General features: G+C 29.4%; 1 long non-coding RNA gene across 2 annotated transcripts; it reads right to left on the bottom strand.

Annotated features, from left to right (window-relative positions):
• Positions 1 to 981: 981 nt before the first annotated feature.
• On the bottom strand, positions 982 to 10,352 carry LOC113374389. 2 transcript variants are annotated; one of them, XR_003366980.1, is made up of 5 exons: positions 10,180 to 10,352; positions 9,910 to 10,113; positions 1,439 to 1,617; positions 1,169 to 1,372; positions 982 to 1,071 (listed from the first exon to the last, which is right to left on the bottom strand). It is a non-coding gene; the product is annotated as an uncharacterized LOC113374389 (long non-coding RNA). The 2 variants fall into 2 exon arrangements; XR_003366981.1 differs by having other exon boundaries at positions 982 to 1,068.
• Between the last annotated feature and the right edge of the window lie 8,419 nt (positions 10,353 to 18,771).

The following is an 18,771-nucleotide window of genomic DNA, read 5'->3' as shown; positions in this document are numbered from 1 at the left end:
AATGAATGTATATACTCTAGTACAAAATACTCTAGTACAAGATCAAGACCAGGGCAACAAGTTAAGACCAAAACAAGACAAGTTAAGACCAAAGACAAGTTAAGATATTAGTTTACTGTTGGATTGACTAGAGTTGATAAAGTCGGTTGAGTCGATGGTGGCAGTTGATTCAGTAGTGGAGAATTGTACCTGCAATAAAAAAAACAAAAGGTTAGAATACATCTTTTAAAATGTTTGAGAAAGGATACATACAGCCTGATAGATACTTGATATGAGCTTACTGTTTGATTGACTAGAGTCGATAAAGTCTGTTGGGTTGATGATAGCAGTTGGTTCATTAGTGGAGAATTGAACCTGCAATAAAAAAAAACAAGGTTAGAATACATCTTTTAGAGAAGGTTATCAGTGTGGAACTTCTTCAGATTAGTGACAGTTGAATTAGAAGGATCTGAAAAAAAAAACATTAGTTATGTTACATGGATGAATACATAATTGATGATGTATAATTAATTGCTAAAATAAATCAAATATATACCTAGTTTTCATGCATTACTTGATAAATCCACTTCCTACAGTTTTCTTCAATTTGTACATTATGTGTTGATGTGACTTAGTCCGAATACTCAGAAATAAAATGTAATAATGTCACAACGGTTTACAATTTGCACTTGGATGTACAGAAAACGAATTTATGAATTGAAAGCAGTGATATAAAGTGTAATGAATGATAATTACACATTGCATTATTTTAAATGATTCAAATGATTACATGATTATTGATTAAAAATAGAATAGATGGTTATTTTGTTAGTATTTGTTAGTGTTATTAAAACTAGAACTACGCATGCACTGTAATATATTAATCCATACGAAAGCTACCATGCAAGCAGTCATTCGAATCATGAAATGCAAAGTCTTATTAAAATTTGATATTTAATTCAATGATTAATTTTTTTTTAACATTTTCTTTGATTATCTAGAGTTTCTTAATTTTTTATATAAATCAAGTAAAATATTTAAAGCGCCGCATTCATCCAAAGTGCGATGACGTCGATGGCAAATTCAAATCTGCTGAGTGTTAAAAGGACATCAATGTAATTGCAAATCGATGATAAATGTACTTATTAACAAAATTCAATCAATAAAACTTATTGGTATTTTAACTTACTTTTAAGAATCTTCAGTATATTTTTCAGACAGCCTCAGAATGCTTCAGACATCTTTGGAATATTTAATAAATGCTCGATATTTAATGAGACATGTCGCTTTTTCATTTGATGGCCACCAATCAAAATCACTTTTACAGTCTTAAAATGACAGTGATGATGTCAGATGAAAGCATTTGTAGAAATATAAAAACATTGTAAACTGTCTGAAAGCAGACAAAAAAATAACCCAAACAACTAGGCCGATTGTTATGCAAATCTAATCAACATACCTTAAAGCAATATGACACTCAAACCTAGTTATTGTGTTAATGAATGAGTTTCCTCAGATTATTAACTTCAACCAAAGAACACTAGATTTGTCAGGGGCTCCGACTGATTTCAATTGCAAAATTATTTCCAAAGCAGCTTCATTTTGCTTTCCAATACGAATAAAAACATTGGTCTGAACCTGTAAAATATAGAAATAAGTATTAAATTGGAATGAACATCATTATAAATGCATTATTAAAATGATGCCGATGCTCAATATAAGAAATAGTAATATTTTTGTACTTCGGATACAATCTTCCATGATAAAATTTAAAACTTTAAAACAGACTGTATGATTAACAGACTCCACCTTTCTACATATAAGGTTTTTCTGATTTATCAAAGTGAAATAGCATAATGAAATAAAATTTATTCCTTAATATTGAAGAATAAAAATAATTGTCTTTCAATAAGAAATTAAAATTTAAAAAATAATTAGAATAAAAAAATGGAATGTTGTGGATGGCTAAATGCTCCATGTAAGCGTGGCTAATAATAATCTAAAAAAAACCTCTATCTCGAATAAATAATAATCCAATAAATATTAAGGCTTGTTGTTCAATAAGTCTTACCATCTATACCTACTACGATAAAGATAAAGATAAATAGAATTCATTATCAGTTTTAAATAAAATCATCCCAAAAAATTAATGCACATACAAAATTATCAAATGACAATTGTATCAATCATTATTTCTTTATACTTAATAAAAAAAATCAAAATGCTTCGTATGAAATAAGCACGAGTGAGAAATCTTACACAGGTACAACCTAAGCCGTGAAACATTAAAACTTCTGATAAAATTTTAAACAAATTGTACTGTTCAATGATAACTAAACTATTTGAGAGTAATGATAAAACAACCAAGTCTAATAAAAAGTAACAACTTTACAAAATGCTCACTTTCTAAATTATGTTTCATAAAGTCTTCCAGATTTCAAATTGTAAAGCTTAGCTTAGTCAACTAAATAGTTTCATATGATATTTGAAATCAATCAGATGGATTGACTAGAGTAACATTACTTGACATAAATCGAGCACATGGTTAGTTGAAAATTAAATTTCAAAAAACACTAAATTATGTTTCACAAAGTCGTCTAGGATTCTAAATGTCAGCTAAGTCGACTAAATAGTTTCATATTATATTTAAAATTATCGGACAAGATACAGCTAGGGCACAAGATGAGTGATGGATCGAGTTGTGTAACATTACCCAAAAAAATCAAGCACATGGTTGGTTAAACTATAAAAAGCATTTTGATTACATAATATCTTTGCTTTAAAATTCTTAAATATGTAGTGATTGTATTCAAATGGAGTCTCCACGGACCCCTTTGTCAATTCTCCTGATCTAAAAATAAGATAGCGTAAGCATAAAGCAATGGCATTTTTTATTGAACGCTGATTTTATAGTAATATAACTTGGAAAATATTCTCGCTTGAAACATGAAGACACGAGGAATGATTTCAATTCCAATCTCCGATGTAATGATGTAATGTTCTCGCCCGGCAAGTCCCAAAAGAGAGAATGAATTTTTTGGCGGCTTTTTCCGACATGAACCATAGATATATGCGAAGATGTGCTACTGCAGAGTGTGCAAGTAAATAAAATAAAAATTGTTTAAATAAAATAAAAATCGTTTAAATAAAATAGTCAAATAGTTTCAAATTTAAAATAAATAGTCAAATAGTTTCAAATTTAAAATAAATAGTCAAATAGTTTCAAATTTAAAATAAATAGTCAAATAGTTTCAAATTTAAAATAAATAGTCAAATAGTTTCAAATTTAAAATAAATAGTCAAATAGTTTCAAATTTAAAATAAATAGTCATTGTTTTAAAAAAAAACATAGAAATTGTTTAAAAAAAATTATCCAAAAATATTGTAAATCATCAGAACATGCTTTAAATCTGATAATGTTTAAAAATAGTCAGAAAATGTTAACAAAACATAGAAACTGTTTAAAAGTGTCAGAAAATATAGTATTTTGTCAGAAGATATTGTAAATTGCTAGAAAATATAAATGTATAAAAGTGTAAATGGTCTAACTAAAATAAAATAAAATCTCCATTTTAACTGCATTTCAACATTAGTAAGATTGTCATGGGAACATTTCTTCAAATTGCATATCGAGGTTTTTATTTGGAGCCTCACGTGCTGTCAAAAAAGTCTGCAAAGAGGGGCATAATAAATAAAAAAAGGGTAATAAATAAATAAACCTTGAGCATCTTTTGCTCATTAAGAGAAACAGAATTATAGCTAAAAAATGGAACATCGAACCAGATGTTACCAAATCCCAACATCTTATCGTTTCATTAAGAAGCCACGCAAGACCTGATAAAAAAATCTAATAATGCATGTAGATAGTAAACTAAATTGGAAAATGTACATAATAATGAAAAAGGAATAAATAGATTTAAAATTGAAGTACCTGAACTGGCTCATAGGCAGATCATCCAAACTTTGATTACAAAATAAGCTTCTCGATGATAATTCTAATATCGACACATGGTATATAACATATTTGTATAATTCAGAAAGCCCAAAACAATATACTGAGAATGATATGCAGCACTTGATGGGTTTATATATAATTCACAAAGACCTAAAAATTCCCAATAGAAGTCATTAAAAGCAGAAGGTTGATTGTTCGAGACAAATTGGATACATATGTCAATCCCAGTCAGTCAAAAAACTAAAGAGAAAATGGCTGAGTGATCTATGATCCAGAACATAATTCTGCAAGTTATTTATAATTACTATTTGCTCACTTATTTAATTCTATTTCTTTTACTACATTTTTTAACTCCCCTTAGGGTAAGTTATACTAATCGTGAGGATTCTGGACATTTTGACATACATTACAAAAAATGGATGTATGTGTGCGTGTCAAAAATGTTAATGTTTTTAAAAATAATTTTTGGTACGGGAAGTTCCAGCAAGTTGCCTTAAGGAACGATGCCGTGCGCCCCACTAGTTTTATTTCGATTTTCAACATCTTTGCTTGTAACTTACAGGTTATGTTGTAAAAATATTACCTATAAGTGTATATATAACTTTTAAGTATAAAAAAATCTGTATTGGAATTCGATGCATCAAAACTGACTACTAAATCACAAGCAAGAATCAGCACAAACCCATAAAACTCGTTCTTAACAAAACTATCAAATGTCTATATACTAAATGTCTATTACCATACCTTTCAATTACTATCCGATCCGTTGCTCGTGACTTCTAAGGGTGCTCCATTTTTCTTGCATCACAAAATATTTCTTGCACAACTAACTACATTATTTATATAGCACTCACTTCTTTTTTTTGCCATTTGTTTTCACTAGAATCCCATGAAGAACTAAGGCGCCTTCAATAAGTGCTGACAGGTCGCCATTTTGTGCAACTTCAGAGTTTTCGATCGGTGAACAGTAGCGCTACAAAGGGCGCCAATTTCAAATTTGAATTTTGACTAAATGATATATGCAAATTGTTATAACTTTATTTCACATTTGTAACGCATTGCAAATATAATAAGTATTGAAGTAAAACTTTTTTGTTGTTGTATGAGATGGCATTCAAGTAAAAATAAATACATCATTTAACAATTTTGAATAACGTTCATCAGTAATATGGTAACACTCGTGATGCACACATTTATTAGTGTCAACCATTATACACATTTATATGATAATGATAAATTATATATTTATAATAGCATTAAAAATATGTATAATATTTACAAACAATAATGTAATTAAAGTCATACTTCGGATATGACATTGTCGGTTTGTCATTGTAATTAGCATTTAAAAATGAACCTTCATTAAAGAAATGAAGTAATTGCTGATTAATAAATTCACACAGTAAACTTGTAACAAATAAATAGTTTATTTATAGCATAGATGTCCATTATAAAGTAAATATGTATAGAAATGATACAAACCTACACAAACTATTCTTGTGCTTCAACTCTTGTTTAGATTAATAAATCTGAATATCAATTTATTCTTCATTATGCAGCTTTGTAATACTTAGCATGATCGAAAAACATGTAGACTTCATCTAAACTACCAAAAATATCTGAGATATAATTCTGAAAAGGATATATCTTAGGCATGATAGAATAAAGGTGTACTGCTTCAATATTTTTTATTATCTATAAAAATGCAGATAATTATTATGTTAAACAACGCCAAATATTGTTTTTGCAACTTCACTCATCATGTAATAATTCTGTTTGAAGAACTTCATGTAATTAAAATTAACATACATTCATTGGCTGATGGTATTTTTTTTTACTTTTTTGTTGACGATATAATTTCAGTCTTCGAGCAGCTATAAAACCTGTCTTGACTGAAAAATATTTTCTATTTTGACTTGTTTTTTGTTTTAAATCTTGTTTATATATTCATTTAATTAATACTTTGCTCTTATTTAAAATCAAATCAGTGTTAAATTGAACCATATAATATATAAAAGATATACAAAATATATCAATTTTTATTTATACAAAATACAAAAATTAAACGCATATTTAATTTAATTAAACGAATACCTTGAAATTAAATTAATAACAAAAATATGCACATACTTTATTTATTTAATAAAAAAAAAAAACTTTCTGTTTAGTTTTACAATCCCAGACAACACAAGACATCCTGGAAAATGTCCACAGGATATCCACGCGCGGACATTCATTGTTCCTGCTATATCCTTACGGATATCCTGCTTATCCTGACTATATCCGAAACATGTTAATATGTCGCACCTACGGGACGTTCTGTAGGATATCCCGCGCGGGATATTCCGGACATAAACCGGACATGAATAGGATTTAATTATGGAATTGTTTTTTACTTTTTAGATGAAAAATAAATTTGGATTAAAAATAAAATAAAAGAACTCAATTTCACAAAGTAAACTTTTATTACAAAATAACAAAATCCTGAGATAATTTTATAACAAAATCTAATATATACAACTTTAATTCAAAATAACTTATTTTACAATATTAAAAATATAATTAATTCGGCATTCAATCCCAGTTTATGGTTGATTTTCTCTCCTGAAATAGAAAACAAATGAATAAATGCATATATATGTATATATATATATATATATATATATATATATATATATATATATATATGAGTAAGTTTTTTAAGAGTGATACATCAATCAAAATAGACAGAGATTTATAAAATAATCTCTAATTTCAAATATATCGACAAAATTTGATGTCATTACGAGTGAATATTAAACTTGTTTTTTTACATCTAAAAATGTGTACAAAGCACAAATTTTGCACTAATATTGATACAACTACATATTTTTATTTGTACATATTGATACAATATATACAAAAAACAAAATAGTAGATACAAAAGACATATAGTACACATCTCACAAAAATGCCTTGCATAATATTTATGGCTCGTCGCAGCCAGCTTTTTGCAGCCTCTGAAACAGAAAACTATGTCTCATGCGGCAAATTTTTCAAAGCAATTCCTGGAATTAATTATATATTAGTTTATTCATAATTTACAACACATCATAAGTATAAGATATATAAATTACCTGTGATGACATCGCAAGGCACTAGATCCCAAAATTTATTTTTGCCCTTTCCTCGTCCCTAGCAAAACTCTTTGTCCAAACCATCATCAAAAATGGATTTTCATAGCTGGACTCTGATGGCTAAATACAGAATCTAAAGAGAAAGTTTGTTTAGTATATGATAAAGTTAACAAATAAAAATAAATCTATATAAACTTATGATTACCAATTGTATTTTGATATCTTTGCTCAGAAAAATAGCCTCCATAAGTTGAAGCTCCTCCAACAAACATAGTGGAGAGCATTTCTTCTTTGTTAATTCTCTATCAAACACAGCATTTGATATAAAATTAGGCATGGTTGCTGGATAAGCTGGGTAGAAATGTCAGCATTAAATTAAAAATTCTATTTGTACTAGTAACATAGTATTTCAAATAACAGTACACAGAAAGCTTTAATTACCATCGTTTATATCTGCCCCCCTTTCAATATGTTGCTGCAATATTTATAACACACACGCACATATAATTATATAGAACACATGAAATTTCCACTAATATTACTCAATTTTAGAGTATTTTGATAGATAATATTAATTATTTATAACACACGCTCATATAATTATATAAAACAAACAAAATTTTCACTATTATTGCTCAATTACTCAAAAACTATGATAATTCGACATATAGCGTCTATTGATAACGCTTAAACCTTAAAGGACGCTCCATGCCTACAGCATACAGCCGACGCGACGAAAGAGAAAGGGACAAACATATACGTTTAGAGGTCTCAAGCCGTGCGCGTATGAGACCGACATGTTCCTGAACCGTGCGTTATACCTACTCGAGTCCTTTGGTTTTGAGACGTCCCCTGGCATATTCATAGGATATTCATAGGATATCGCGATATTAGGAGATTGTGAAGACAAGAGGGACATTCCCTGGCATGTCTTGTGCTGTCTGGGATTGCGTTCGACTTTCAACACTAAAGAGCACTTATATATATTTTTTCTTAAATCATTTCCTCTCGTTCAACCATTTTGCAATACTGTCTTTGTTAACTTTTAACCATTTTATATTATTGGAAACAGTTTCCAGGGCTTGTTTCCGAGCAGCAGCTCCTACTCCGGCCTCCGGAAATTTGGCAAAGAAGTCATTCATCTGAAAAATTAAATTTTAATTCGGGACATTTTTTTGGTTTTTGTCAAATAACTCAAATACTTCATATAAAACCACCCGTTTTCAATTACACAGGGTGAAACTAGATAAAATTTACAACATTTCCTAGGTCATACTTTTATACACTCCGATATAAAAATTTTGAATAAATGATAATTTTGTATCATCTTTCATATCGTCTCTTTACTTCTTTCAGCCTATCCTCAGTAGTAAATCTGTCGGTAACAGATAGAATAAGTCTGCCCAAATTTCTTTCCCCCAATCCGAACCTGTCGATCATTTTTTGCCAATTGTCCTGGACGTATTTCCAGGTTGCATCAGTACTTAAAGGATTTGCAGAAATCGAGGACATGCATTTGAAATAATCCTGCCCTCAAACGTTTTCTTCTAGCCAGGCCAAATCTGTATACCTGGGGAGGAAAAAATTTATAAAAATAAGATGAAAATTAGATAAAAATTAGATAAAAATAGTATAGAAAGGTGATTTTTTGTGCAAAAAGTTTTTTGAAGTTTTGACTAAATATTTAAATAAATGAATGTATATACTCTAGTACAAAATACTCTAGTACAAGATCAAGACCAGGGCAACAAGTTAAGACCAAAACAAGACAAGTTAAGACCAAAGACAAGTTAAGATATTAATTTACTGTTGGATTGACTAGAGTTGATAAAGTCGGTTGAGTCGATGGTGGCAGTTGATTCAGTAGTGGAGAATTGTACCTGCAATAAAAAAAACAAAAGGTTAGAATACATCTTTTAAAATGTTTGAGAAAGGATACATACAGCCTGATAGATACTTGATATGAGCTTACTGTTTGATTGACTAGAGTCGATAAAGTCTGTTGGGTTGATGATAGCAGTTGGTTCATTAGTGGAGAATTGAACCTGCAATAAAAAAAAAACAAGGTTAGAATACATCTTTTAGAGAAGGTTATCAGTGTGGAACTTCTTCAGATTAGTGACAGTTGAATTAGAAGGATCTGAAAAAAAAAACATTAGTTATGTTACATGGATGAATACATAATTGATGATGTATCATTAATTGCTAAAATAAATCAAATATATACCTAGTTTTCATGCATTACTTGATAAATCCACTTCCTACAGTTTTCTTCAATTTGTACATTATGTGTTGATGTGACTTAGTCCGAATACTCAGAAATAAAATGTAATAATGTCACAACGGTTTACAATTTGCACTTGGATGTACAGAAAACGAATTTATGAATTGAAAGCAGTGATATAAAGTGTAATGAATGATAATTACACATTGCATTATTTTAAATGATTCAAATGATTACATGATTATTGATTAAAAATAGAATAGATGGTTATTTTGTTAGTATTTGTTAGTGTTATTAAAACTAGAACTACGCATGCACTGTAATATATTAATCCATACGAAAGCTACCATGCAAGCAGTCATTCGAATCATGAAATGCAAAGTCTTATTAAAATTTGATATTTAATTCAATGATTAATTTTTTTTAACATTTTCTTTGATTATCTAGAGTTTCTTAATTTTTTATATAAATCAAGTAAAATATTTAAAGCGCCGCATTCATCCAAAGTGCGATGACGTCGATGGCAAATTCAAATCTGCTGAGTGTTAAAAGGACATCAATGTAATTGCAAATCGATGATAAATGTACTTATTAACAAAATTCAATCAATAAAACTTATTGGTATTTTAACTTACTTTTAAGAATCTTCAGTATATTTTTCAGACAGCCTCAGAATGCTTCAGACATCTTTGGAATATTTACTAAATGCTCGATATTTAATGAGACATGTCGCTTTTTCATTTGATGGCCACCAATCAAAATCACTTTTACAGTCTTAAAATGACAGTGATGATGTCAGATGAAAGCATTTGTAGAAATATAAAAACATTGTAAACTGTCTGAAAGCAGACAAAAAAATAACCCAAACAACTAGGCCGATTGTTATGCAAATCTAATCAACATACCTTAAAGCAATATGACACTCAAACCTAGTTATTGTGTTAATGAATGAGTTTCCTCAGATTATTAACTTCAACCAATGAACACTAGATTTGTCAGGGGCTCCGACTGATTTCAATTGCAAAATTATTTCCAAAGCAGCTTCATTTTGCTTTCCAATACGAATAAAAACATTGGTCTGAACCTGTAAAATATAGAAATAAGTATTAAATTGGAATGAACATCATTATAAATGCATTATTAAAATGATGCCGATGCTCAATATAAGAAATAGTAATATTTTTGTACTTCGGATACAATCTTCCATGATAAAATTTAAAACTTTAAAACAGACTGTATGATTAACAGACTCCACCTTTCTACATATAAGGTTTTTCTGATTTATCAAAGTGAAATAGCATAATGAAATAAAATTTATTCCTTAATATTGAAGAATAAAAATAATTGTCTTTCAATAAGAAATTAAAATTTAAAAAATAATTAGAATAAAAAAATGGAATGTTGTGGATGGCTAAATGCTCCATGTAAGCGTGGCTAATAATAATCTAAAAAAAACCTCTATCTCGAATAAATAATAATCCAATAAATTTTAAGGCTTGTTGTTCAATAAGTCTTACCATCTATACCTACTACGATAAAGATAAAGATAAATAGAATTCATTATCAGTTTTAAATAAAATCATCCCAAAAAATTAATGCACATACAAAATTATCAAATGACAATTGTATCAATCATTATTTCTTTATACTTAATAAAAAAAATCAAAATGCTTCGTATGAAATAAGCACGAGTGAGAAATCTTACACAGGTACAACCTAAGCCGTGAAACATTAAAACTTCTGATAAAATTTTATACAAATTGTACTGTTCAATGATAACTAAACTATTTGAGAGTAATGATAAAACAACCAAGTCTAATAAAAAGTGACAACTTTACAAAATGCTCACTTTCTAAATTATGTTTCATAAAGTCTTCCAGATTTCAAATTGTAAAGCTTAGCTTAGTCAACTAAATAGTTTCATATGATATTTGAAATCAATCAGATGGATTGACTTGAGTAACATTACTTGACATAAATCGAGCACATGGTTAGTTGAAAATTAAATTTCAAAAAACACTAAATTATGTTTCACAAAGTCGTCTAGGATTCTAAATGTCAGCTAAGTCGACTTAATAGTTTCATATTATATTTAAAATTATCGGACAAGATACAGCTAGGGCACAAGATGAGTGATGGATCGAGTTGTGTAACATTACCCAAAAAAATCAAGCACATGGTTGGTTAAACTATAAAAAGCATTTTGATTACATAATATCTTTGCTTTAAAATTCTTAAATATGTAGTGATTGTATTCAAATGGAGTCTCCACGGACCCCTTTGTCAATTCTCCTGATCTAAAAATAAGATAGCGTAAGCATAAAGCAATGGCATTTTTTATTGAACGCTGATTTTATAGTAATATAACTTGGAAAATATTCTCGCTTGAAACATGAAGACACGAGGAATGATTTCAATTCCAATCTCCGATGTAATGATGTAATGTTCTCGCCCGGCAAGTCCCAAAAGAGAGAATGAATTTTTTGGCGGCTTTTTCCGACATGAACCATAGATATATGCGAAGATGTGCTACTGCAGAGTGTGCAAGTAAATAAAATAAAAATTGTTTAAATAAAATAAAAATCGTTTAAATAAAATAGTCAAATAGTTTCAAATTTAAAATAAATAGTCAAATAGTTTCAAATTTAAAATAAATAGTCAAATAGTTTCAAATTTAAAATAAATAGTCAAATAGTTTCAAATTTAAAACTAGCTGGAATTTGGAATTGGAATTCTGTCTTGAGGCAATTATGGCATTGTGCCTTAAGGCAAATTGCTGGAACTTCCCGTACCGTAACAAAATGTTCGAGGAATACTGAATGTTTTCAAATAGATTATTATAAATATTGTAACATTGTATAATATTTATAAGAATTATATAAACTGAATTGTAGAGTTGAAATTATTTGTAAAGTATATTAGAACTATAGTCAGAATTAAAAATAAAATCTGAAATGTTTTCGATATACAAAAAACTAAAAAAAAAAAAAAAAAAAATTGAACAAAATTTTTTTTTCCAAAATCAATTATTTTGTTAAGACAAGCAGAAAGTTCTTTGAATCATTTAAATCGGATGCTTAGTTCTCTCAAAAACTGCCATTTTTTACATATTTAGCTCCGTATCTTCAAAATGGCTGGGCCTGCCTTTGCCAAAAACTAATAAACACTTCTCCCAATCATTACTAATTGAATGTTTTTTAGATCATTCAAATCGGATACTCCGTTCTCTCAAAAATTCGATTTCTATTTTCTGCACTCTTTGCTCCGTATCTCCGAAACGGCTGGACCTGCCTTTGCCAAAAACTAATCAGCTCTTTTCCCTATCAATAGGAATCGAATGTTTTTTGAACCATTCAAATCGGTTGATCCGTGCGCCCTGAAACGTGACTGGAAATTTGTATCCATACATACATACACACACACACACACACATACACACACACACATCCATTTTTTCTGAGGTATGCCAAAACGTTCAGAAACCTTCAAAACGTCGAGAAATGTAAAAATTTTCAATTCCGATTTTCGGCCCATTACAATAACTTACCCTACAGGAAGTTAATAAATAGTCAAACAATTTCAAATTTAAAATAAATAGTCAAATAGTTTCAAATTTAAAATAAATAGTCAAATAGTTTCAAATTTAAAATAAATAGTCAAATAGTTTCAAATTTAAAATAAATAGTCAAATAGTTTCAAATTCAAAATAAATAGTCAAATAGTTTCAAATTTAAAATAAATAGTCAAATAGTTTCAAATTTAAAATAAATAGTCAAATAGTTTCAAATTTAAAATAAATAGTCAAATAGTTTCAAATTTAAAATAAATAGTCAAATAGTTCCAAATTTAAAATAAATAGTCAAACAATTTCAAATTTAAAATAAATAGTCAAATAGTTTCAAAATTAAAATAAATAGTCAAATAGTTTCAAATTTAAAATAAATAGTCAAATAGATTCAAATTTAAAATAAATAGTCAAATAGTTTCAAATTAAAATAAATAGTCAAATAGTTTCAAATTTAAAATAAATAGTCAAATAGTTTCAAATTTAAAATAAATAGTCAAATAGTTTCAAATTTAAAATAAATAGTCAAATAGTTTCAAATTTAAAATAAATAGTCAAATAGATTCAAATTTAAAATAAATAATCAAATAGTTTCAAATTTAAAATAAATAGTCAAATAATTTCAAATTTAAAATAAATAGTCAAATAGTTTCAACTTTAAAATAAATAGTCAAATAGTTTCAAATTTAAAATAAATAGTCAAATAGTTTCAAATTTAAAATAAATAGTCAAATAGTTTCAAACTTAAAATAAATAGTCAAATAGTTTCAAATTTAAAATAAATAGTCAAATAGTTTCAAATTTAAAATAAATAGTCAAATAGTTTCAAATTCAAAATAAATAGTCAAATAGTTTCAAATTTAAAATAAATAGTCAAATAGTTTCAAATTTAAAATAAATAGTCAAATAGTTTTAAATTTAAAATAAATAGTCAAATAGTTTCAAATTTGAAATAAATAGTCAAATAGTTTCAAATTTAAAATAAATAATCAAATAGTTTCAAATTTAAAATAAATAGTCAAACAATTTCAAATTTAAAATAAATAGTCAAATAGTTTCAAATTTAAAATAAATAGTCAAATAGTTTCAAATTTAAAATAAATAGTCAAATAGTTTCAAATTTAAAATAAATAGTCAAATAGTTTCAAATTTAAAATAAATAGTCAAATAGTTTCAAAATTAAAATAAATAGTCAAATAGTTTCAAATTTAAAATAAATAGTCGAATAGTTTCAAATTTAAAATAAATAGTCAAATAGTTTCAAGTTTAAAATAAATAGTCAAATAGTTTCAAATTTAAAATAAATAGTCAAATAGCTTCAAATTTAAAATAAATAGTCAAATAGTTTCAAATTTAAAATAAATAGTCTGATAGTTTCAAATTTAATATAAATAGTCAAATAGATTCAAATTTAAAATAAATAGTCAAATAGTTTCAAATTTAAAATAAATAGTCAAATAGTTTCAAATTAACAATAAATAGTCAAATAGTTTCAAATTCAAAATAAATAGTCATTGTTTTGAAAAAAAAACATAGAAATTGTTTAAAAAAAATTATCAAAAAATATTGTAAATCATCAGAACATGCTTTAAATCTGAAAATGTTTAAAAATAGTCAGAAAATGTTAACAAAACATAGAAACTGTTCAAAAGTGTCAGAAAATATAGTATTTTGTCAGAAGATATTTTAAATTGCTAGAAAATATAAATGTATAAAAGTGTGAATGGTCTAAAAATCAAACTAAAATAAAATAAAATCTCCATTTTAACTGCATTTCAACATTAGTAAGATTGTCATGGGAACATTTCTTCAAATTGCATATCGAGGTTTTTATTTGGAGCCTCACGTGCTGTCAAAAAAGTCTGCAAGAAGGGCATAATAAATAAAAAAGGGTAATAAATAAATAAATCTTGAGCATCTTTTGCTCATTAAGAGAAACAGAATTATAGCTAAAAAATGGAACATCGAACCAGATGTTACCAAATCCCAACATCTTATCGTTTCATTAAGAAGCCACACAAGGCCTGATAAAAAAATCTAATAATGCATGTAGATAGTAAACTAAATTGGAAAATGTACGTAATAATGAAAAAGGAATAAATAGATTTAAAATTGAAGTACCTGAACTGGCTCATAGGAAGATCATCCAAACTTTGATTACAAAATAAGCTTCTCGATGATAATTCCAATATCGACACATGGTATATAATATATTTGTATAATTCAGAAAGCCCAAAACAATATACTGAGAATGATATGCAGCACTTGATGGGTTTATATATAATTCACGAGGACCTAAAAATTCCCAATAGAGGTCATTAAAAGCAGAAGGTTGATTGTTCGAGACAAATTGGATACATATGTCAATCCCAGTCAGTCGAAAAACTGAAGAGAAAATTGCTGAGTGATCTATGATCCAGAACATAATTCTGCAAGTTATTTATAATTATTATTTGTTCTCTTATTTAATTCTATTTCTTTTACTACATTTTTTTAACTCCCCTTAGGGTAAGTTATAGTAATCGTGAGGTTTCTGGACATTTTGACATACATTACAAAAAATGGATGTATGTGTGCGTGTCAAAAATGTTAATGTTTTTAAAAATAATTTTTGGTACGGGAAGTTCTAGCAAGTTGCCTTAAGGAACGATGCCGTGCGCCCCACTAGTTTTATTTCGATTTTCAACATCTTTGCTTGTAACTTACAGGTTATGTTGTAAAAATATTATCTATAAGTGTATATATAACTTTTAAGTATAAAAAAATCTGTATTGGAATTCGATGCATCAAAACTGACTACTAAATCACAAGCAAGAAACAGCACGAACCCATAAAACTCGTTCTTAACAAAACTATCAAATGTCTATTACCATACCTTTCAATTACTATCCGATCCGCCGCTCGTGACTTCTAAGGGTGCTCCATTTTTCTTGCATCACAAAATATTTCTTGCACAACTAACTACATTATTTATATAGCACTCACTTTTTTTTGCCATTTGTTTTCACTAGAATCCCATAAAGAACTGAGGCGCCTTCAATAAGTGCTGACAGGTCGCCATTTTGTGAAACTTCAGAGTTTTCGATCGGTGAACAGTAGCGCCACAAAGGGAGCCAATTTTAAATTTGAATTTTGACTTAATGATATAGTATTGAAGTAAAACTTTTTTGTTGTTGTATGAGATGGCATTTAAGTAAAAATAAATACATCATATAACAATTTTGAATAACGTTCATCAGTAATATGGTAACACTCGTGATGCACACATTTATTAGTGTCAACCATTATACGCATTTATATGATAATAATAAATTATATATTTATAATAGCATTAAAAATATGTATAATATTTACAAACAATAATGTAATTAAAGTCATACTTTGGATATGACATTGTCGGTTTGTCATTGTAATTAGCATTTAAAAATGAACCTTCATTAAAGAAATGAAGTAATTGCTGATTAATAAATTTACACAGTAAACTTGTAACAAATAAATAGTTTATTTATAGCATAGATGTCCATTATAAAGTAAATATGTATAGAAATGATACAAACCTACACAAACTATTCTTGTGCTTCAACTCTTGTTTAGATTAATAAATCTGAATATCAATTTATTCTTCATTATGCAACTTTGTAATACTTAGCATGATCGAAAAACATGTAGACTTCATCTAAACTACCAAAAATATCTGAGATATAATTCTGAAAAGGATATATCTTAGGCATGATAGAATAAAGGTGTACTGCTTCAATATTTTTTATTATCTATAAAAATGCAGATAATTATTATGTTAAACAACGCCAAATATTGTTTTTGCAACTTCACTCATCATGTAATAATTCTGTTTGAAGAACTTCATGTAATTAAAATTAACATACATTCATTGGCTGATGGTATTTTTTTTACTTTTTTGTTGACGATATAATTTCAGTCTTCGAGCAGCTATAAAACCTGTCTTGACTGAAAAATATTTTCTATTTTGACTTGTTTTTTGTTTTAAATCTTGTTTATATATTCATTTAATTATTACTTTGCTCTTATTTAAAATCAAATCAGTGTTAAATTGAACCATATAATATATAAAAGATATACAAAATATATCAATTTTTATTTATACAAAATACAAAAATTAAACGCATATTATTATTGCTCCTATTATTTTTTTACAGACAGAGGAATACCTTGAAATTAAATTAATAACAAAAATATGCACATACTTTATTTATTTAATAAAAAAAAAACTTTCTGTTTAGTTTTACAATTGCGTTCGATTTTCAACACTAAAGAGCACTTATATATATATTTTTTAAATCATTTCCTCTCGTTCAACCATTTTGCAACACTGTCTTTGTTAACTTTTAACCATTTTATATTATTGGAAACAGTTTCCAGGGCTTGTTTCCGAGCAGCAGCTCCTGCTCCGGCCTCCGGAAATTTGGCAAAGAAGTCATTACTTCTTAAATCGCTTTTTATACATATATTATTATCGCGTTGTGATATTTCTGAAGTCGATTTAAAGTAGAGTTTGAAAAATTCATAAAAAATATTTGCAACTTGGTAAAGGCTAAGTTTTCAGAACTATATATTATTTTGAGAGTTTAACTAAATATTTAGAATAAAAAATATATATACTTTAGTACAAATTTATGATTTAAAATCGTTTTTTATTTAAAATGTCACGAGTAAATTTAAGAAGCAGATAAATCCAATAAAGTTTAAAAATCGTTAAAAATTATTAATATTTAACGAAAAGCATAACTAATAGTGTGATGGATAATCTTAAGGTTTTAACTAAATATATAAATATTAAAATATATAGACCGAGACCAAGACCGAGGAGACCGAGACCGAGACCGAGACCGAGACCAAGACCGAGGAGACCGAGACCGAGACCGAGACCGAGACCAAGACCGAGACCGAGACCGAGGAGATCGAGACCGAGACCGAGACCAAGACCGATACCAAGACCGAGACCGAGGAGACCGAGACCGAGGAGACCGAGACCAAGACCGAGACCGAGGAGACCGAGACCGAGACCGAGACCAAGACCGAAACCAAGACCGAGACCGAGGCCGAGGAGACCGAGACCGAGGCCGAGACCGAGACCAAGATCGAGACCGAGGAGACCGAGGAGACCGAGACCGAGACCGAGACCGAGGAGACCGAGACCGAGGAGACCGAGACCGAGGAGACCGAGACCGAGACCGAGACCGAGACCAAGACCGAGACCAAGACCGAGACCGAGGAGACCGAGGAGACGAGGCGACCGAGACCAAGGAGACCGAGACCGAGACCAAGACCAAGACCGAGGAGACCGAGACCAAGACTGAGGAGACCGAGACCAAGACCGAGACCAAGACCGAGACCGAGGAGACCGAGACCGAGACCAAGACCGAGGAGACCGAGACCGAAACCAAGACCGAGGAGACCGAGGAGACCGAGACCAAGACCGAGACCAAGACCGAGGCAAGACCGAGACCGAGACCAAGACCGAGACAAGACCGAGACCGAGACCAAGACCGAGACAAGACCGAGACCGAGACCAAGACCGAGACCGAGGAGACCGAGACCGAGACCGAGACCGAGACCGAGACCGAGACCGAGACCGAGACCGAGACCGAGACCGAGACCGAGACCGAGACCGAGACCGAGACCAAGACCGAGATCAAGACCGAGACCAAGACCGAGCCCAAGACCGAGACCAAGACCGAGACCGAAGAAACCGAGACCGAGACCGAGACCGAGACCGAGACCAAAACCGAGACCAAGACCGAGACCAAGGAGACCGAGACCGAGGAGACCGAGACCGAAACCAAAACCAAGACCGAAAAGACCGAGACCGAGACCGAGACCGAGACCGAGACCGAGATTAAGACCGAGACCAAGACCGAGACCAAGACCGAGAACAAGACCGAGACCAAGACCG

Source organism: Ctenocephalides felis, unplaced genomic scaffold (assembly GCF_003426905.1).
Source record: "Ctenocephalides felis isolate EL2017-DRISC unplaced genomic scaffold, ASM342690v1 CF-g0.4_SCAFFOLD_01760, whole genome shotgun sequence".
Lineage (NCBI taxonomy): Eukaryota > Metazoa > Arthropoda > Insecta > Siphonaptera > Pulicidae > Ctenocephalides > Ctenocephalides felis.
This window is presented reverse-complemented; position numbering and strand designations above follow the sequence as displayed.